Source organism: Symphalangus syndactylus, chromosome 15 (assembly GCF_028878055.3).
Source record: "Symphalangus syndactylus isolate Jambi chromosome 15, NHGRI_mSymSyn1-v2.1_pri, whole genome shotgun sequence".
In the NCBI taxonomy this organism is placed as follows: domain Eukaryota; kingdom Metazoa; phylum Chordata; class Mammalia; order Primates; family Hylobatidae; genus Symphalangus; species Symphalangus syndactylus.
In genome coordinates, this window is record NC_072437.2 from 17,572,257 (window position 1) to 17,580,652 (window position 8,396).

The 8,396-nt window shown below is 39.9% G+C and overlaps 1 non-coding gene across 1 annotated transcript; it reads right to left on the reverse strand.

Annotated features, from left to right (window-relative positions):
• Positions 1-7,115: 7,115 nt before the first annotated feature.
• LOC129464270 (small nucleolar RNA U13) lies at positions 7,116-7,219 on the reverse strand. The gene has a single exon (XR_008651509.1). It is a non-coding gene; the product is annotated as a small nucleolar RNA U13 (small nucleolar RNA).
• Between the last annotated feature and the right edge of the window lie 1,177 nt (positions 7,220-8,396).

An 8,396-nucleotide genomic window follows, 5' to 3' on the forward strand; every position in this document is an offset into this window, starting at 1 on the left:
TTTACCTGCTTATAATTGTACACACCTGATGAAAAGAAGCCTTTTTCTGCCTACCAGTTTCTCATACTGTACATTTCAAGTCCTGTTTCTCCTCTCTTTGCACAATCCTTTGGTCCTGGACACTGTAGGAGGCTTTCGTGTTGGGATGTAGCCCCTGACTTTGCACCCTTATTTCACCACCTAGGATATGTCCTTTAAAGTGGGCAGAAGGATTCCTGGAAGTTATTCCTACACTTTGACAGAAATATATATCAAAGTGAATGTCAATCACAAAAATATATAACCCAGTCTAAATGCATCCTAACTCAACTTCCCCTAAATCCAGTCCCCAAAATATTGGTAACCTATCCAATCTCACTGACTTGAAGTCAGATGTGATGGAGGGTAAGTCAAAGTGGAAATAACATTTTTAACTAATTGCAGAAAACCTGTCTTACTTTTACAAATCTCTGAGGCCCTGAAGCTCAAGCTTTTTCAGCTTTTATAGTTTATCTGCTTATGCAGATAACATCAATTATTTTCCATATTGTAAGCAACAAATATCAATTATTTTCCATATTGTAAGCAACAAATATCAATTATTTTCCATATTGTAAGCAACAAATATCAATTATTTTCCATATTGTAAGCATGCCATATACCACGCCTTGTCCTGGGTACTGAATGTAACAAAAATTAACAAAGCACAGTCTTAAAATTTTTTTTTAAATTTTAATTATTATGAGTACATATTGGCTGTACATATTTATGGGGTTGATGTGATATTATGATACAAGCATACAATGTGTAATGATCAAATCAGGGTAATTAGGGTATCTGTTACCTAAAGCATTTATTATTTTTTAAACTATCGTTTTTGAGACTAGGTCTCACTGTGTTACCCAGGCTGGTCTTGAACTCCTGGGCTCAAGCCAAGTAACTGGGATTATAGGTGCGTGACACCACACCTGGATTAACAAAGCATACTTATTTATTTATTTATTTATTTTTATTTTTATTTTTTTTTGAGATAGAGTCCCGATCTGTCACCAGGCTGGAGTGCAGTGGCATGATCTCGGGCTCACTGCAACCTCTGCTTCCCAGGTTCAAGCAATTCTCCTGCCTCAGCCTCCTGAGTAGCTGGGACTACAGGCACACACCACCATGCCCAGCTAATTTTTATATTTTTAGTAGAGATGGGATTTCACCGTGTTGGCCAGGATGGTCTCAATCTCTTGACTTCGTGATCCACCCGCCTCAGCCTCTCAAAGCATTGGGATTACAGGTGTGAGCCACCATGCATGGCCAGCACAATCTATTTTTTAATTTCCATTTTTATTTTAGACTCGGGGTATACGTGCAGGTTTTTTACAAGAGTATATTGCATGGTGCTGAAATTTGGGCTTCTATTGCTCCCATCACCCAGATAGTGAACATAGTACCCGATAGGAAGTTTTTCAGCCCTTCCTCCATCCCTCCCTCCCTCCCTTCTTTCTTTTGGGGTCCCCAGTGTCTATTGTTCCCATCTTCAGGTCCAAGTGAACCCAAGATTTAGCTCCCACTTACCAAGAAGAACATGTGATATTTGGTTGCCTGTTTCTCCATTGGTTCATTTAGGATAACTGCTTCCATCTGCATCTATGTTACAACAAAGGACATGATTTTGTTCTTTTTTATGGCTGCACAGTATTCCATGGTGTGTATGTACCACATTTTTCTTTATCCAATCCACTGTTAATGGACACCTATGTTGATTCCATTTCTGCTACTGTGAATAGTGCTGTGATGAACATACGAGTACATGTCTTTTTGGAAGAATGATTTATTTTTCCATTGGGTATATACCCAGTAACGGGATTGCTGGGTCAAATGGTTGTTCTATTTTTGGTTCTTTGAGAGCTCTTCAAACTGCTTTTCATAGTGGCTGAACTAATTTGCATCCCCACTAACAGTGTATAAGTGTTGCTTTTTCTCTACAACCTCACCAACATCTATTATTTTTTGACTTTTTGATAATAGCCATTCTGACTGGTGTGAGATAGTAGTATCTCATTGTGCATTTCTCTGACGATTACTGATGTTGAGTATTTTTTCTTATGTTTGTTGGCTGCTTGTCTGTCTCCTTTTGAAAAGTGTCTGTTCATGTCCTTTGCCCACTTTTTAATGGAGTTGCTTTTTCTTCTGGGTTTATTTAGGTTCCTTATAAATTCTGGATATTAATCCTCTGTTGGATGCATGATTTGCAAATATTTTCTCTTTCTGTAGATTGTTTGTTTACTCTGTTGAGAGTTTCTTTTGCTGCAAAGCACAGTCTTGACGTGCAAAATTCACAGTGTCAGGTCAGGGAAGAGAGATAGTCTCTTGAAAGGCCCATAACACACATAGACACATAGACATATGAACAAACACCATCTGGTGGCATCTCATTTCCCCAACACACACGCGTATATTACTGGTATCTCTGTTGGCAAAAAGAAAGCAGTCCTGAGGCCACAATTATTTGGCCTAAGTCATCTATCAAGAATTACCTATTTGAAGTAGATGTTGACAAAATGATAAACGTCCAAGCCAAGTCTTCTGGTGACCCACATGTTCTGGCTTCTTTTAGAGATGTAAGTCCCTAGGGGAGCTAAAAGGCACATGTTTGCTCTTGGCTTTAAATTCCCATATTATAACAGATGGTCATGGTGTAGCCATATGCCATTAAAACTAGGGAGAGATATTTAGGCTCAAGTTTTAAGGTAATGAGGGAACGTGGTGGAGTAGGGTGGAGACAGCGTTTGTCATAAGCGATTTCCCTGCAAGATTTAGACTTTGGCATGAGAATTTCTTAGTTCTACTGCATACAACTGCACTTTATGAGGCCTTGACCTAGCACATGGAAGAAATAGAGAAAGCAGCAGGAATTCATTTTTAAGTCAGAGGTTCCCCCACATTTTCTCAGTTAATTAGGTGCCCTTAGCATCTCTAATTTTTCCACTGCACCTCTAGGTCAAAATAAATTGCTAACAATAGCACTAAAAGTAGCTTAGGTCTAAACAACTTAATTATTACTCATATCTTTTTTTTTTTTTTTTGAGTCTTGCTCTGTCGCCCAGGTTGGAGTGCAGTGGCGTGATCTCGGTTCACTGCAACCTCCACCTCCCTGGTTCAAGCAATTCCCCTGCCTCAGCCTCCCGAGTAGCTGGGATTACAGGCACCCGCCACCATGCCTGGCTAATTTTTTGTATTTTTGGTAGACATGAGGTTTCACCATGTTGGCTCGACTGGTCTCAAACTCTTGACCTCAGACAAACCAACCACCTCGGCTTCCCAAAGTGCTGGGTTTACAGACATGAGCCACTGTGCCCGGCCTTACTCATATCTTAACAACTTAGTTGTTGCTTAAAGAATAGTACATATAAATTGAAATAAAAATATTTTTATTTCTTTTTCTTTTTGTTTTCTTTTTTTTCTGAGACTGAGTTTCGCTCTGTCGCCAGGCTGGAGTGTAGTGGCTTGATCTCTGCTCACTGCAACCTCCGCCTTCCAGGTTCAAGTGATTCCCCTGCCTCAGCCTCCCAAGTAGCTGGGACTACAGGCACATGCCACCACATCCAGCTAATTTTTGTATTTTTTGTAGAAACAGGGTTTCACCATGTTGGCCAGGATGGTCGCAATCGGTTGACCTCGTGATCTGCCTGCCTCGGCCTCCCAAAGTGTTGGGATTACAGGCGTGAGCCACTGCACCTGGCCTATTTCATTCTTAACCACGATTACTGAGTGAGGTGTGTGTGCCTGTTGGGCATGACACAACTCAAACTTTGGAATTGGATGGAACACCACACTGATTCTTGTGCAATACTTGCTTTTATTTCAGCAACGGCTGAAAACTCAGCTCGACAAAGAAAGTACGTAATGGAAAGGAATGTAGCACCATGCAATAATAAAACTGTGAACTCCCTTGAGCTAATAATTCATACAGTGTCCAACAGATGCCGCTATGTTCACAGCTTAAAAATACTCCATGTCACTGCAGAGCGCAGTTCCATGTTTGGAACTGCTGTCTCAAATTTGTTGCCATGCTTTGTTTTCTGTAGCTTGTTCAGAACAATGGGATGATGAGAGGTGATATGAGTGAGGGAAGGGGACAACTGAAAGCAGTGAGAGACTCAAGCTGGATTTATGGCATTCTGCCACCAGGTTACCCCACATACACACAGCCACTCTAATTGGAATCACTTTACATTTGTGACAAAACTCTGGTGGGCCTTAGTACATTCCCATAGTCCGTTCTCTCCCCAACCCTCTTAACTATTTTATTTATTTATTTATTTTGAGACAGAGTCTTGCTCTGTTGCCCAGGCTGGAGTACAATGGCATGATCTCAGCTCCCTGCAACGTCTGCCTCCCAGGCTCAAGTGATTCTCCTGCTTTAGCCTCCCGAGTAGTTGGGACTACAGGTGCCTGCCACCATGCCCAGCTAATTTTTTTTTTTTTTTTTTTTTTTTTTTTTTTTGTATTTTTAGTAGAGACAGGGTTTTGCCATGTTGGCCAGGCTGGTTTCGAACTCCTGACCTCAAATGATCCTGTCCGCCTCGGCCTCCCAAAGTGCTGGGATTACAGGAACGAGCCACAGAACTTGGCCTTCTTAGCTATTTTATACCTTTGCTTCTCTTCTCAAACTTTGAACACCTTCTACCCACACTCAAAAGCAGATGATCTTGCTTCATACTTCACTGAGAAGAGACTTCACAGACTCTCTTCATCACATCTCCACCTACATAACTTGCCTCTTCACCTATTACCACAGATGAACAAAACCATCTCAAGTCAATGCCTCCATTTGCGTGCCAAATCTCATTCTTTCTCATTGTCTTAGTTCACTAGGGCTGCTATAACAAACTGCCTTAGACTGGATAATTACTAAAGAACAAGAATTTATTTCTTACAGATCTGGAGGCTGGGAAATCCAAGATCTAGGCACCAGCAGATTCAGTGTCTGGTGAGGGCCTGTTCCTCACTCGCAGCTTCTTGCTGTGTGCTCACATGGTGGAAGAGTAGAAAGAGCCAAAAAGGCTCCCTCAAGCCATTTTATTTTTTCAGGGTACTAATCCCATTCACCTAGTAGCTTCCTAAAGGCCCCACCGCTTAATACTCTTGCACTGGGGATTACATTTCAACATGAATTTTGAAGGAACACAAACATTCAAACCAGAGCACTCATACACTCGTGGAATCACTTCAACATTTCTCCTCTCTCTCTGCTACATTAGCATTTTTTCACCCTCTACCAGATCATTTCCAAGAGCATACATGCTGTTATTTCCTTCAACTAAAAAATAAATAAATAAAATTAAAATCGTCCGTTAACCCTTCTTCCCCTGCCAACAACTTCCCCATTTATTTTCTCCTCTTTGCAACAAAAGTCCTCAAAAGAATTATCTGTACTCACAGTCCAATTCCTCTATTCCTGTTGTCCCATAAATCCACACCAATCTTTCTTTCTCCTACCATTCCACTTACACTTTCCTTATCAAAGTCTCCAGTAGACTCTACGTTGTGAAATTCAATGCTAGATCTAATTCCAAAATACTATTTTTGATTAGCAGTATTTGACACAGGTGACTGCTGCTTTTTTCTTGAAATATTTTTATTCAGTTGGCTTCCAGGATACCACAGACCTCCGTCATCGGCTCCTACATCTCAGTTGCATGTGCTGGGTTTTTTTCTTTTTCTTTCTCCACCTTTGGTGACCTCATTCAATACCATGATTTGGAAGGCATTCTATCTACTGGATTACAACCAAATTTACATCCCCATCCCCAAAATTCTCTCCTAAAATCTAGACACGTGTGATTGCCCTACTCAATATCCCCCCTCGTTTGAATAGTAGATATTTCAAACTTAACATAATCAAACCGGAGTGTCGATCTTCGTGAGCAAACCTGTTCTACTCGTAGTCTTTCCCATCTCGGTTGATGGTAAATCCATCCTTCCAGTTGTTCAGGTCAAAAACCCAAGGGTGTGTGTGTTCCACACAAGTAGTAGTAAACACATTCTACCATATCTCTTCCTTCAGCTGCAGCTAAAAACCCTGGACAAAACACATAAAATAAATATCAGAAGACTGAAAGGTGGAGAAAATATGGAAAATTAGCTAGATACTTTAGGATTCAAAAAAGGATATGGAGGTTAGTTTCCTATTTAACTTTTTCACTTATATATTCTGGACTGGGGAATCTCAGAATCTGGAAACACCATGCAAATAGCTGACAAAAGAAATGCCCCAAGAAAAGACTGTTCTTTTTAGCCAAACCACAAGGTTTGATTAAAAAGCATTCTTTTTAATCAGAGGGGAATCCTCATGCTCCCTTCTGCATCTTCTGGACATTCTGCCTCTATTAGAAAATCCTTCTCTGCTATCAGCCTCCACCACCAGCCTCTTATGCTCTCCCATGGACGTAATCTTTTGAAACAAAATTCAGACAGTTTTACAGGTGGATTTGCTTTTTAGCCCTAAAACACATTTCTATGGAAGGAGTAAAATTAAGCTGAATACTTCCTTGAGTGGTGGAAGGAAAAGAGGAAATTACATGGAAAAGAAGAAAAATCCTAGAAATGAACCTCTCAAGATATTCTCCAGGCACATGAGTAGAAGAACTGCTCTTGGTAAAGGGAAAGTGGCATGGGACCCTGGTGACTTGGCTCTCTACCCTCTCTTCTTTCTTCACTGAAGCAACAGAGCTCCTCAGAGCACTTTGAAAAACACCAAATAGTGGCAGAAATCGATGGAGCTCAAAGAATGTTCTGTTCCATCAACAACCAACATAAATAATGGATCCTTACAAATAGAACTGAAATGTTAACTGCATCCCAAATTAATGGTGCTGAAAAGAATATATTATAGACCAGTGTCTCAGTCTAAATGTGGATGATACAGTCATCACTGTGCCCAGACATCTGGTACATAAACACTTGGATATTTTGGAACAGGATGAGCAAACACAATGGCAAAGCTCTGAAAGGCGACTGGTCAACTGAGCAGAGAGGTTAGCAGAGCTGACCAGCACATGGAAACAAATTTTGCTTGCCCATTGACAGGACATGACTTGATTGCATAATGTTGAATTTTTTTTCCTTTTTTTTCTCCTTCATGTCAGATGGGTAATGTGCTGACATCATAACAGGGTTGGAGGGAGGCACATCTCACATGTGAGTGTGAAAACCCAATCATCACATGTATGAACCACAAAAGGATCTCAATATACCTTTAAATAAGAATCTCAACTTTTAAAATATTTTGAAAACACTGAGACTTATATCAATATCGAAAAGTCAACTTTGAAATAAAAGGTTGTTTAAAATATTCTGTTAGGCCAACTCAGAGTCTTCAAGGGGTGGAAGCTATTACTATCTCCCTCTCTTTTGTAAAAAAAAAAAAAAAAAAAAAAAGAAACATAAACAGGGGCAGATAACCTCTGAGTAAATTGATAGGTGCAAAATTCTCTCTTTAATTATTTCCCCAATAATTATTTATCCTTTTTATCCAAGATGATAAAGAGTACTTACTCTCTTGTACCAGATACCATAGTATTTTAATAGAACATTTAAAATATGAGTAATATATCGTAGATAAAATACTCAAAGGAAAGATTTGGAAAACCTGTAATACTAGTGCAATGAAATTAACACAGCTTTTGAGTCAGACAAGGCAGAATTTGGTTCTTATTACCAATTTATCAGTGGCATCTTGAAACCAAAGCAGTCTCAGGGATGATCAGAAAACCAAGGCCACCAAGTACATGTAGGGGTGGGGGAGCCTGGGACTGAAGACCCTATTCTTTATCTTATACTTGGAAGAATCCTAGTAAAATCCTAGAATTAATGTTCTGACATGAAGACAGGCAAGTCACTGACTTGCCAAAGAATCACATCATTTTCGAAGTGAGAGGTACTTTGGTCTCATCATCCAACCAACTCTCCCAATTTGACTTGATGGTTAGAGTGGAGAGAGGGTCAGAAGTATTGGTTTATGGGCTAACTGTATGTAAGTATTGTCTCTGTGTGTGTGTGTGTGTGTGTGTGTGTGTGTGTGTGTGTTCATCTTTACCTTATTGGTGGGCCAGTCCCAGTCCCATCTTAAAATCCAAAGGGGGTGAAACATAGGAGAGCAATTCGGTTACTTTGCAGCAACCTAGCGATAGAGCTACACAATTTAACATTCAGTTTCTTCCTAGAATTCACAGTTCCCCGCAGGGAGAGCATACCACCAAAGCCATTTTTTCTAATTTCATTTTGAGACTCATATACATTTCATATTTAAGATTATTACTGGTTTTACTAAAACACTGTCAAATATGTATTCCTGGTTCCTTTTGTGCACCATATGAACATATCCATGACTTTTCTAGCAACTTAAATGTTTCCCCTAAATA